The sequence below is a fragment of the Bactrocera neohumeralis genome, chromosome 2 (genome assembly GCF_024586455.1).
Source record: "Bactrocera neohumeralis isolate Rockhampton chromosome 2, APGP_CSIRO_Bneo_wtdbg2-racon-allhic-juicebox.fasta_v2, whole genome shotgun sequence".
In the NCBI taxonomy this organism is placed as follows: domain Eukaryota; kingdom Metazoa; phylum Arthropoda; class Insecta; order Diptera; family Tephritidae; genus Bactrocera; species Bactrocera neohumeralis.
The window spans coordinates 82,392,831-82,406,984 of record NC_065919.1 but is presented as its reverse complement, the minus strand read 5'-3'; the positions used below and the strand labels follow the sequence as shown (position 1 = coordinate 82,406,984).

The following is a 14,154-nucleotide window of genomic DNA, read 5'->3' as shown; positions in this document are numbered from 1 at the left end:
GTGACAAACGACCTACAGCGGCAGAGACAGTAGCTGCGACAGCAAGAGCAGAATTGACAGCAGCAGTAGCAAAGACAGCGACAGTAGCAGACACTGCGTCAGTGACGGAGGCAGCAGCAATGACAGCGACAGTGACAGCGACATTGACAGAGGCAGCAGCTGTCGATGGCTGGCCGTGCATGATTGGAAGCACTCGCCAAGCGTTAAATTTGTTTGCCTTCAGTCTGTTTCTGTTGCCGGGCGTGTGTAGAACTTACGATCGGAAAATATTCTGTTTGTGACAAGTACGGTTGAATTATAAGAAGAAGAAGAAGCAGAGGACTTCTACTTGAATACCTCGGTCGGACGTTACTCATTCGACGCGTCGCACGACAATTTCAAACCGACCGCGTTACGCGCTGGTGCTTAGTCGCGGATTAGGCGTTCAATTTTAATTGAATTTTAATTTGCGATCTTTTACGAGTTTTTCGCGTTAATTGTGTACAATGATGAAGTGGCTATCCGAATGCTGCTTTTGTGGAATTATGTAAATTTGCCAAAATAAATATATTTTCGTCTCGATTATTGTGCTTGAGCTTAAAAAAAGTGCTGGAAATTTAAATTTGAAACAGGTTAGTAGCTGCTGATGAAGCTGAATGAAATATAGAGTTGTTTTAGTGCTGTTTGCGCCATTTTTGACGTTCATTTGGATAAATGTAAAATAAAAGTGACCGAGTAGAAGCAGTAAAGTGAAAAAAAATGTAAAACGTTTGACTAAAATGGTAATGAATTCAATTTAAGAAAAATATTGTAGAAATATGGTGTGAAAAATAGTTACTAGTGCTAAATATTAAAATAGAAATTTTATTAAAAAAAATTTTACGCTGCAAAAAATACGATGTTTGTTTATTTTTAAAGTGGGCTGAATTAAAAAAATTTGTTTTATAAAATAAATAAAATAAAGCTACTTCAGAGCTGCATATATAATATGTAGTTTTGAAAATACGAAAGAAATGCGAAATTTTTTGAGAATTTTTGTTGCCAAAAAAAATGTTATAACCACATAACCAGAAATATAACCAAAATGCTGATTGAAAGCTAATAAGTGAAAGCTACTAAAAGTGGTTGTGCGAAGAATCATATGTTTTATACAAGAATTAGTGTGCGGTATAAAAATTAGCATTCGAAAAGTAGTTTAATTTTAAATTTTAAAACTTAAAAAAAAAAAATTGTAAACAATAAAATTTTTTTAAAATAATTAATGTTTGCAAATTAAAACAACAAAACAAATATTGCTGAATAATGAAATATTTTTGAATATGAATATTTTATTTACAATTTCCGGGTACTTTTTTGTCATAATGTATTATATATTATGTGAAAAGTGCTTAAATAAGTGCGAAAACTAAAAATACACCACCAATTTTAATATAACTACGATATTATAAAAATAATTTGCGAGCCAGCAAAGCTCTGGGTGCCATAATTGAAATGCTACATAATTATTAATTAATTAATTAAAAATACTAATAAACTAAGTACTGCAATAATTAATAATACAAATTAATTACATTTCGTGCTGTGAAATAATATAAATAAAAAAATATTTATAAGTGTTCAAAACATAAGAAAGTATTTTCGAAAATTTTTCGCTATTCTTCTAACTTCTTGTTACTAATAAATAGCAGACGGTGAGTGCAATATCACACCAATTTCATCTAAAGTTTAAAAGTATTTAAGATATGAATCTAAATGGCAACAACAACCTTTAATATTCCACAAATGCCGATTTTAAAATATTAAATGCAAACTAAAAATCTTGATATGATTATGATCAACAAAAAATTGAAAAATAAAAACCTCATTCTAAACTTAAAAAAAAACAATAATTTATTTTTACTCTTTAAAGCACCATGTCATGAAAATTATCAATAACTAAATAACTCTTCCTTGAAATCGATAAAAATTTCGACTTTCATTCATATTTCAGATATGCAAAAGCCTAAATTTTTGGAAATTAAAAAAAAAATCTACAAAAAATGTACAGCAACAGCTTAATTTAAACAATTTGTGATTTAAAAATTAACAAATATCAAAGAAAACCGTTAACATCGGTTTCACTGAAAGCTATTATATTTGACAAATACCCTACAAGCACTTGATTCCGATCGTTCAGTTTGTATGGCAGCTGTACGCTGTAATGATACGATCTGAATAATCTCTTCGTGGATTGCATTGTTGCCTTAGACAATAACTCAAGCCAAATTGATATGAGAATATCATGATGAATGAAGATATCTCGTCAAATAAAAATTTTTTTCATACAAGCACTTGATTCCGATCGTTCAGTTTATCTGGCAGCTATGTGCAATAGTAATGTGATCTGAACTATTTCTGCGGATATTGCAACATTGACTTAGGTGATAATCCTCGCCAAATTTTTTTAAGATATCTGGTCAAATGAAAAAGCTCTCCATGCAAGCACTTTATTTTGATCGTTCAGTTTATATGGCAGCTATATGCTAAAGTGGTCCGATGTCGGCGATTCTAACAAATGAGCAGGTTCTTTGGAAGAAAAAGACGAGTGCAAAATTTCAGAGCGATATCTTAATAGCTAAGGGACTAGGTCAGATCGGATCACTTTAGCTGCCATACAAACTGATCGACCAATTCTAGTCCTTTTATGGACAACATTTGTATTTCTAAAAGTTGCTATTGCTTTGGGACAACCGATGCTAAAGTTTTTTCTTTCTCTTACTTCATATAATGTTTATATATGTATAGGATATTTACTACACCCAACTATGCTTAAGAACCTATGCAAAATGTCGCTTCTGCTGCTGTTGCTCAAGTGCCTCAATGTCTTTGAGTAAGTTTTCATTTAATTAAGTTCTCCAACACTTTCCACCAATGATGTTCGCCTATCTACATAACTGTTTGTTTGCTTATATGTAATTGACCGCTGCTCAGTCACGACATTTGCTTTCATTGTTTGACGTTAAGTTGACAGATTTAATGCTGCAGCGCAGTTACGACAGCCAAAAAACAATCGGCTTTGAACACTTAAGCATGACTAAGTGGGTGCCTTGATTAATGTGCATATATATAACTGATAATCCCAATCCAATCAAAGTCAATGTACGATAATTTGCTATGATAACATCAACTTGGCTAAGAAAAATATTTGAAAGTCTCTTTTCGTAGCCTCGTCAGTTCTTAACTAGTATATATGTAACAACCTAAGTGTGACTGCCTGTGTTTGTGGCCACTTTCATGCATTTGCCGCAGTCATTAGCATTGATTTTGCTTTGGTCTAGACATCGTTGGGAGAAAATTTGTAAATGTGCATTTTGTTGGATCTTCCTTGAGATTGCAATTTCGATTGTTAACCTTAGAGTTCGTTGAATCCAAAGAAATTGTGTAACAACAATCAGAGTACTAAAGTTTGATGTAACATGGAATGTGTTTGGAAAGCAAATTTGAACAGCTAAAAAGTCAATATTACATAAATATTCGGCATAGCTTTGGTGATTTAATATTTTATAAACATTTATTCAAAACTTCTCAAAAATGACCGCAATCCCGCCTAAAAGTTGAAAAGACAAGTTACGCTATCAACAGGTCACTTATTCTCTTTGAAGTTCCGTGTTTCATTTCTATGGTAAAATATTATGGATATTTTGGTATATTGATGGGACTCGAAAATGGTTAAAAAATTTATTCTATGTATATCGTCATCTACTAAATTAAGTTTAAGAAGAATAGCCAGGCAGCGAGTGCTTGCAAGAAACCCTTAGAACGATCTTCAAAGGTAATAAAATTATGCACAAACAGAAAGCTGCTCACTTGCATGTTTGCAGTTTGCATGTAAATGTGTTGACTCAAATCAGAAAGTATCAACAGGGTGATAACAATGCTGAAGCCTCACACGCCAAAATCGGCTTTTCATTTAACATACGGTTTTAGTGTGATTTTTACGAATTTATACATTTAATAAATAAATGCTAAAGCGAACCTATGAAATGCCAAATTAAGTCAGCAATGCGGTTTTACTTGTTTCGAATTTGAGTTTTCATTTGCTTTGCCTTTGATTGTCGACTGAAGATTTTATTACGCGTTGACATAGCAGCCAAGCGTGTGTAGATCTATATTTCGGCTTTTATGCTTTTTAAAAACATAAAACAGTGTCAATCTATTTGTCTGCTGGTTTGTTCGATTTCTGCGCATCAATATGTGTGATGCCAAATTTGAATATTTCGCTTCTATAGAAATACAAAAACAAAAATTTAAATTTCTGTATAATTTTTTGTTATTATTATTTTCATTGTGTCTTTCTTTATCTTCATTTAAAAACCAGTTTAGTCACATTGACAACAGAGAAATTAAAAAATGTCGCCGAAAAGTTACTAGCGGCCAAAAAAACTCGGCTTTTGACTTAAATTTTAGCGATGAATAAAGAATGCGATTCAGCGGGATTGTTTGTTGTGATCATCCACGTGTTGAGTGTCACATTCTTCTCCCTCCGTGCATGTGAAGTATGACTGGCAGCTTTTAATTTTTGTGTGTGTAAATAATTTATGCGTTAAATTAATAGAAAAATGTCGAAAAATGTGTTGATTTCGAAAATTTGTAGAAGCAAAAAATGGAATTAGTTAAGTTCGCCAAATATTAACTATAAAACCCAAACATAGCAAATTCATAATACCTAAAAATATATATATGTGGTGTCGAGTGTAAGATAAGGAATACTATGTTTCTGAAAACGACTATGTTACTGAACACAACGAAGAAAAAATACAACTATGGACTGAAGCAAAACTCAACGAAGCGTTAGGACGCTTGCGTTGAGTTCTAAGAAGCGTTAGAACGCTAGGAGATAAGAAAGACTTCACTTTGAAAAGGACAGCCGAATGAGCAACAAGCATCCCACATGTACATTTTAATATCAAATTTAAATAATTTGTGATATCTAAAATAACATTTATATTGAAATAAAAATCGTCGAATACTATATATATATATTTTATTTAAAACAAATTATTATTTTTTCATTAATTTTTATTCGTTTGGAATATTAAAATTTGAAGTTTTTGTCACTTATGTCATGCCATAAATTTCTCGCATGCGATATTTTTCTAAGCACCAAGGGAGCTTTTGATTTTCATTATCATACTTCTTTCCAGCTCGTTGTATAGACAATGCAAAGGCTCTCCACTTAGTTAATTACGTTTTCGGATGCAAGTCGAATTCCAGTCTTGGAATTCTCATTCACTATCTCATTAGCCTCGATGCCTTTGTGATCTGACACACAGTAGAAGTGAAATCGCTTGCTTCTGGCGGAACTCTCCACTGCTGTCTTGCTTCGCACGAAACTGCTAGTTAAGGTTACTGGCTTCATTGCTGTGCATCTTAAAGCACCCGTTATACAGAGCACCGCGAACTTCTGAATCCTTCCGGTAGGTGGATTTCCGTACTATAAAAGTGCACTGAAAGAAATGTTTAAATGTTACATACAGACATTTATGAGCCTAGTATACAAGAATAATCCAGTAACCAAGCTAGAAAAAAATTAGAATTATTCTTAATACAATATATACTTACAGTAATACTGCCACGAAAAAAAGTGTTTAATTGAGATAAAAGCTTGCTTAGTGTGAATGTTCATTGATTATTTATTCTGAGTTTACTTGTTGACACCATTTGCGTAATCAGATCGCTACATGAAGAACGAACTCAACTGTAGACTAACTTATTATGTAAGTCGATATTTTACTCCAAAATCTCGCAATCTAGAATACATAGACTGGGGTTATAACCTTTCATATGCCAGTTGAAAGCACACATTCATATGTGTAAACATTATTCATGTTGACACACGTTGATTTCGGGTGTTAAACAGTTTGTTTTCTATGCCTAAACATGCAAATAAACTGGTGCTTGCACAAATGCAACAAAGTTAATCGAAAAGGTTTTTTTTCTACGAAACACGTGCTGTAATTGAAACAGCCATGTGTATAATGTCATACATATATACACATAGTTGACCCTCATTACCATTGTACTCCCACTTTTATGAGTAGCAAAAAGCAATCAGAAAAAATAAATCTCCTTCTGTAAACAGGAAAAACATTTCAATCACCGCTGGCACTAAATACAAATACCTGACACGACAAACTGTTGAATAACGTGTCCAATAAAGACAAGGTGTCGCTCAATTATCTTTTTACTTCATCTTTCCCAAGGGTATACATATGTATAAAACTAACTTAGTATCTAAAGTTAATATACCTCTATCTGTACGAGTATGTGATTTTAAGTCGATATATTTCACATACGTGGACACGTTTGATTGTACATTTGTATTTATATATAGTATGTTATATGTACATATATATATAGTAAACATACTAAGTATACAAGTATATCGAAATACATGAAATAGGCGCAACACGCACGCAATTGAGGTCAGCAATTCCAGCCTACGAAAACGTAAATTGTTTGTTGAATCCTGTTATTTTTTATACTTTTTTCTTCTGTGTAACGGTATTGATGGTGCCGTAAAGAATAACGGTATTTTATTGGCATATAGCTTTACGTTGATTGCTATTGATGCCTTTGAACGTAAATTGCTCTTTGGTGTGAATCCAATATTCTTGAAATTTCAATTAAAGGGTGATCCGTTTTGAGGTTCCCTACTTTTTTGTATAAACAAATTCAGAAACTTCAAATTTAATAGGGAATTTTTAATACACATATTTCGAAATAACATTCTTTGGCATTTATTTTTGAGGATTATCATTTTCAAATGTTGACCGCGGCTACGTCTCAGATGGTCTATCCGTTGCGTCCAATTTTCGATGACTCGTTCGAACATTTCCTTAAGGCCTGAACCGAAGCGGGATTTTCCGCACAGATTTTAGACTTTACATACCCCACAGAAAAAAGTCTAACGGTGTAATATCACACGGTCTTTGGTGTCCAATCGACCGGCCCAAAACGTGAAAATATCTGTTCACCGAAGTGGTCTTTCAATAAATCCATTGACTGATGGCGCCATCTTGTTAAAATCAAATGTCGCCGAGATCATGACTTTCAATTTCAGGCATCAAATAGTCGGCTATCATGGCGAGATAACGGTCGCCATTGACATTTACGTTCTCACTGGCATCATTTTTGACTGATGATTCCACCGCCCACACTAACCCGTTGTTTTTTCTGAATAAAATGATAGCTCTTGAATCTCTTCATTAAGCCCAGAAATAGACCTCATCACTGAACACAATTTGGCTCGAAAACGTCGGATCTTCTTGGAACTTTTCAAGAGTCCATAGAGTGAAGCGATGTCGCCTGGAAAGATCGAGCGGCTTCACTTCTTGCACAAGATGTATTTTGTGCGCTTTCAGTTTAAGATCTCGACGTAAAATTCGCCAACTTGCTTCATACGTCCGTCCAAGCTGCTTGGCTTCTGAAAAATGAACCTCCACTTGCCTACTCTCTCGTTTTCCATATCAGTTAATCAGATAAAAGTCTAATCGCGCTTTTCCCAAGCAAATCTTCCACATCTAATTTTCTTCCTTTCTTCCAAATGGAATTTATTTTTAGTTTCAATTTCTTCTTAAATAAAATGAAGATAATATTACTTCAAATGCCACTCTTTATTAGCAACACTAGGATTTGCTTTAAGCTAAAGCTAAAGCTTTGGAAAAATAGTAAATGGAATTTACTTAGTTATAAATAGTAGCATTTCTAAAAATAAAGCTAGAAAGATTGACTATGGATTATGGCATATATACTTTTCTCCACCGTTGTTTGTATAAGTAATATATTTTTCTAATCAAACTTCAACAATAAACATAGAAATGAAATCCAAAACTTATATACATATTTATCTACAAGTATACATATGTATGTGTTTATATAGAAGAATAAGAGGCCTTCCTCATAGTAGTAATACATTCTTATTAACCGTTAAGCTGCGTGTAATAATTTTGTTTCCTCACCTTCTCCTTTAATGCTCATTACCTGGTTATCTATACACACATTAACAAATAAAAGCACAATAAAGAAAGTAATTAATTTTGACTACCAAATTAGGTATATAACTAGCGAATGTGTGGGAGAGCATAATGATTGAGTTCAGGTTATGAGCTTAGTGTGCAAATAGGCGCAGCTTACTCAATTTCGCTCTTTGCCTGTGGTCATAATTCTCGATGTTCTAAGAATTTATTTCTACACCAAATAGCGTCAATCATGCAGTCAAACAAAGTTTTCCATAAAATAGCTCAGTTAACATACTGGAGGTTCAACGATATGCATATATATAGATATAGATATATGTGTAGGATTTAAGTGGACGAATATTATTTCTATATCTAAATAAAAACTTCTATGTAATGAAGTGTAATCAATTATTGACATGTGTTTTATGTCGGACATTTCACTTTTTCCTCGAATTCTGCACAAAGCTAACCTTCAATTTCTTGTTTAGAGTAGAATGGAGTAAGATATAATTAGCTAAGTCAGCAAATTCATATGAATTCGCACTTAAGTGGTACGCGGATAATAGAGAATTTGAGCACTTCCAAAAAAACTTCTTACGCAAGTTTTCACATACACAGTCGCGAAATTGTGTCGAAAACAAGAAAAAACGCTGTAATACAATAATAACCTACACAGATGAAAAAAAATATATTTATATCTCAAAATCTGAGCAGCTATTTCGCCTATATGCTGACGATCATGTATGTATATATTTTTATAGGGTTTCCGACACATCCTTGTGGGTGTCATAGACTTCATGGCAAACATAATATTCCCTGTTCAAAGTAAAATTATATTTATTGTAGAATATCTGAGCTGAAACTTCACAAGGTTCCTCGGGAATCTCTTGAAAAGGAGCTTCCGAAGATTGGCTAAGAAGCCACCATATAGTGATATTAAAATTCGATTCCTTTTCCTTACTAATAGAACAAATTTCCAAAACTAGACCATTTTTGAGGCTCCAGACAGGCGTAGCCTTTTAATGATGTAAGTACGTAGAAAACGTTCTAATGCTATATTTCAACCCTTCTATTCACATAGCGTTTATTTATCTAAAGCTTTCTCCTCAATAGTTAATTACACACAAGTGTAAACAACTTGCTTCTGGCAAACACTCGAATCCTCATCGGTGATTTTCAAAACGTGACGAAGATGCTCAGTGGAATAAAGAACAAGAAAAAAACGTTAACTTCGGCTGCACCGAAGCTAATATACCCTTCACAGGTGTATTTCTTTTAGTAACTATGTGTCCAGGTGTATGGAAGCTATATGCTATAGTAATCCGATCTGAACAGTTTTTGTGGAGATTATATTGTTACCTTAAGCAGTAATCCATGTCAAATTTCGTGAAGATGCCACGTCAAATGCGAAAGTTTTCTGTACAAGCCCTTGATTACGATCATTCAGTTTGTATGGCAGCTATATGCTATAGTCAACCGATCTGATCAATTTCTTCGGAGATTACATTGTTGCTTTAGGAAATAATATATACCAAATTTCGTGAATATATCTTGTCAAATGTGAAAGTTTTCCATACAAGCATTTGATTCCGATCGTTCAGTTTGTATGGCAGCTATATGTTATAGTGATCCGATATCGGCCGTTCCGACAAATAAGCAGCTTCTTGAAGAGAAAATGACGTTAGCAAAATTTCAAAACGATATCTTATAAACTGAGGGACTAGATCGTATATATACAGACAGACGGACGGACGGACAGACTGACGGACATGGCTAAATCGTCTGAATAGAAGTAAATAGCTAAAGTAATCTAATTGCTAGCGCTTAAAGGCGCATCGGTTCTGCGTACATCAACACTTTGTTCATGATTCAGCTGAAATTTGAGAAGTAACTTTTCAAATGGAATTAAGACGCTCTCAACCAACAGAGGTTCAACGATTGCTCCTTTCATTCTCTTATAGTTAATTATTGTATAATATATATATTTTTTTCGGGAAAATTTTCACTGACGAGTAAAATATATTTAAGTAAACTACTATTACATGAATACCATTAAATCAGATAGGGACAAATATGCAATTTTTAAAACACTTTACAGACGAGAACCCAGAGCAGCTCATAGTAAAAATACTCAGAGGCATATAACCACAATTAACGAAAAATAAATCACTTAATCTTTAGCATAAGAAACCACAACCAACAAGACAATGTCATCGAGACCAAGAATAACTACTAAACGCGAAAGCGTTATTTATGAGCCTGCGGGACATTGTGTTGGTGTGAGTGCGTAACCAAAATTTCCGAAAGTGTCTGTCGTATGCAAATCGCCTGCTGGCTGTATGTATATGGTATATGTAACTACAGCTGTAACTGTTGCCGCTGATAATAAGTGGGCGTGCCATGAAATCGCCAACAGGCACCAAATGTACGGAATTAATTACAATTTGTGACACTGTCGCTCTTTGTGCGCACTCAATTGGAAGTTGATAGCACTTTGTAGCTGTATGTGTAACATGCAATTACACACACCAATATCGATTGCAAGGCTGCGTAACCACTTTGCGGTCGCCTTATCTATTTGGCCAAATTCAGCTTTGAATCAAACATCGATGTTCTTTGGCAGCGCGTCATATTATGTTGGTGTTTATGCCAGGAAACTTTGTATACATGTGGATGAACTCAAAAATAAGACAAGACAGACGCAAGCGGTTCTGGCTTACTACATCGCACCCCATTGTTTGCTTAAAATAATGTGCGCTCAACAGACTTGTGGTTTCTTATATTTTCATTTACTTGGAAATTTGTTTATGGTGGTTAGGAGTTCAAATAAGTGGCGCGTGCAACTGACATTCGGAGTGAAGGCGACCAAATGCACAGCTGGCTGCTAATTGCATGTGTGAATGTGGCGGGATGCGAATATTTAAAAATTTTCTGCTCTAAGAGCACTCATCAGCAACTCGGTATAAGGGAACTGTGGGATAGCATTTCAAGCTCCTTACGATCAGCTGAAAGTAAAACCATTGGTTTTCGGAAAATGCAAAAGAACAGTTGGAACGATGAAGAGTTCCGTGTAGCAGCGGAGAGAAAACAAGCTGCCTACCTCGCACCACAACACGTTCGGGATTGGATAGATACCGAGAGTTGAAGGGGGAAGCGAGACGTAGTTAAATACAGAAAAAGAGAGAGGCCGATATGCGTGAGTATGAAGAGCTTGACAAGCTGGCCAACAGGAATAATGCTCGAAGGTTCTACGAAAAGATGCGGCGACTATCAGAAGGTTTCAAAACCGGAGCATACCCTTATAAGACCCAAAGTGGTGATCCAGTGGCTGATGTTCAGAGCATACTAAAGTTATGAAGAGAGCACTTTTCAAGCCTCCTGAACGGTAGTGAAAGTATAACGCCAAGAGAAGAAGAACCAGATTCCCCAATCGATAACTATGGAGCAGACGTTCCATTGCCCGACCATGAAGAAGTTCGAATAGCAATTAACCGCCTGAAGAACAACAAAGCGATGAATTGCCGGCCGAGCTATTCACATACGACGACGAAAAACTGATAAGGAGCATGCATAAGTTTCTTTACAAGATATAGTCGGATGAAAGCATGCGCTGTATTGAAACCTTAATCCACAAAAAGGCGACACCGCAATCTGTGCCAATTATCGAGGAATAAGCCCCATTAAAATTGCATATAAGGTTTTATCGAGCATAGTGTGCGAAATACTGAAATCTACAGAAATGGGAAGAACCTTTCCGAGACGTTCGATACCAAGCCAGGTTTGAGATAAGGCAGAGCATTCTTCTATAAGAGTACGCAGCTGCTGGGGTACGTGGATGATATTGATATCATTGGCCTCAACAACCGCACCGTTATTTCTGCTTTCTCATGATTGGATAAGGAAGCGAAGCAAATGGGTTTGGTTGTAAACGAGGGCAGGTCCTTACGCCAGTAAAGAACAAAAAGAAGACGAACTAAAGATTTGATCATGGGGAAAATAGGGGTAATTGCAGGAGGACATTTTATTAGCACCATTAGGAATCGAGTATAAAGCGAAAAATATTGAGCTTTTTTCTTCAGATATTCTTCTGTATATTTTCAAACAATTGATACAGCTTACAGCTCTTCTTTAGTATAGAAAAATTACTTATTTGTATACTTTTCAAGTAGACAGACATGAAAATATCAAAACTTGCTTACACAGCAATAACTGTGTGTTTATTTTGTTCGTTATTCTTGTTTTTGTTGTTTTGGGTAGAATGCGAGACAGTTATTAAAAGTCAACAAATCACTTGTGGAAAAAATTAATTGTGTATACATAAATAAATACGCTTAGAAAGAGTGAGAGAGAAACAGAGCGCAGAGGCGCACAAAAGGAAGCTTCATAGGCAACTCTTAAACTGAAATAACCGTTAAACCGTTAAAAATAATTTGAAAGAAATTGACAACAATAAGACAAATTCTATTTTGTTTTCGCTTGAACTTAAGTTTTCTGGTTGCTTTTGGTGCGACAGGGGTTACCAGGGTGACTCGATCGTACTTTTCGGGCGCTTGCAAGTACAAGAGACAATACAATACATATTTGCGAGTTTTATATGATATATGCCATATAAGTATACTAGCTTATATATTACTTAATAAATTGCTTTCTGGCTTGGGTTTTATTATTCGCTTCCAACGGAAACATTTAATGCAATGAAATTTGTCTGATTTTATTTTGATCTCTTCAAAACTCCTAATTGGCGTAATTCAGTGCGGTCTGCTAATTAATACTTTCGAACGTGTTTATATTTGTAGAAAGCGATGTAAAAAATTGTGCTTCAATAATTGTGCTTCATACTTACTATATATACTGTGAGCAAAAAATATTAAGAATATGTTTATAATTTACTTGATCGCTGTTTCCGGGTCGTCAGCATGGATTCAGGCCCCATTGTCAGTAATAATGCGTTTCATAACATCGTAGTAGTCCTATGTCCACGCAGTTTATACTGAAGCTACTAGATTTTATGTCATTTATCGGAAACTTTTGTTCCCCATCTCTATCTGATATATTAGCAGCAAATGTCAAGCAATAGCTCAGCTGCATAAATCATTTATCCGCCTTCTATACAAATACATTTTGTATGTAGGTGGAAATATGTCAGCATAAGCTACGCAGTCAATTGAGTTGAGCCTATTTGTTATGCTTAGCGGCGATGTAGACCGGCGTCTTAATAAAATATGTTTGCATAGCATACAAATAGGCGCATACCCTATTTGCCTTATTATTAATGTTAGTATTAGAATATTTATTTCTCACTTCTTTCTCAAATGAGTGGGCATTCATTCTGAATTTCATACAGTGGGCCATATAGTTATGCATGTCGTACAATTTTTAATTTAAAATATTTTCTTTAGAACTTACTGGATTGACTGCTTTTTTATGACAGATATCACCAGAACCAATAAAGGTTTAAAGGCAAAATTTAGCATAGAAAATACCTCCATTATGCAATAAGTTTTATGTTTTTCCTGTATACTCGTATATGCTTTATATATTAGTGTCTGTAAAAAACAGAGTTATATATAATTAAACCATAAATTAAATATTTTTAAAGCTTATCCGCTCCTCAAAGTATTATTTCCATTACTTTTAGGGAGTAATGCAAAACAGAGTATTTTCATTTATTTAATTCATGCAATGTGTTAAAATCGATTTCTAATATATTCTCTCTATTAACAATGCCGCATAATTTTATTATAAAATACTATAAGTCTGCTGAATTGGTCCCAAATGATAAATTGCACACATTTAAAAATTATTAAATCTTATCTAAAACACAATAACTTGCAAACTGATGCAAATTAATCCATGACCCACATACAGTAAATTATTCTTCCTGCAATTTATTACCAAAAAGTATGGCAAAAGCTTGTGTATTTCGACGAAAATCTGTTCTTGTTCACACTTGTTCATATATGCAAATAGCACTTAACGGTTTATTGACAACGTTTGTCACAATTTTTAGCATAAAATGCAACAAATATACACGCCCATATATATACTAACAAATTTTAGAATCGTGTATCGCAGATAAAGAATGTGGTGAAAGCACCTACACAAATATAAATATGAAATAAAATAAAATAAATGGAGAGCACAAGCGTTTATATGGTTAGCGGATAAGGACACG

The 14,154-nt window shown here is 34.4% G+C and overlaps 1 protein-coding gene across 2 annotated transcripts in view; it reads left to right on the top strand.

Moving 5' to 3' along the window:
* Positions 1–241: 241 nt before the first annotated feature.
* Positions 242–14,154, top strand: part of LOC126766088 (tachykinin-like peptides receptor 99D) — a 41,145-nt gene continuing 27,232 nt past the window's right edge. For both annotated transcript variants that reach the window (XM_050483836.1, XM_050483825.1), the window contains exon 1: positions 242–611. The gene's annotated coding sequence lies outside the window, so the exon portion shown is untranslated. The remainder of the gene's footprint in view (positions 612–14,154) is intronic.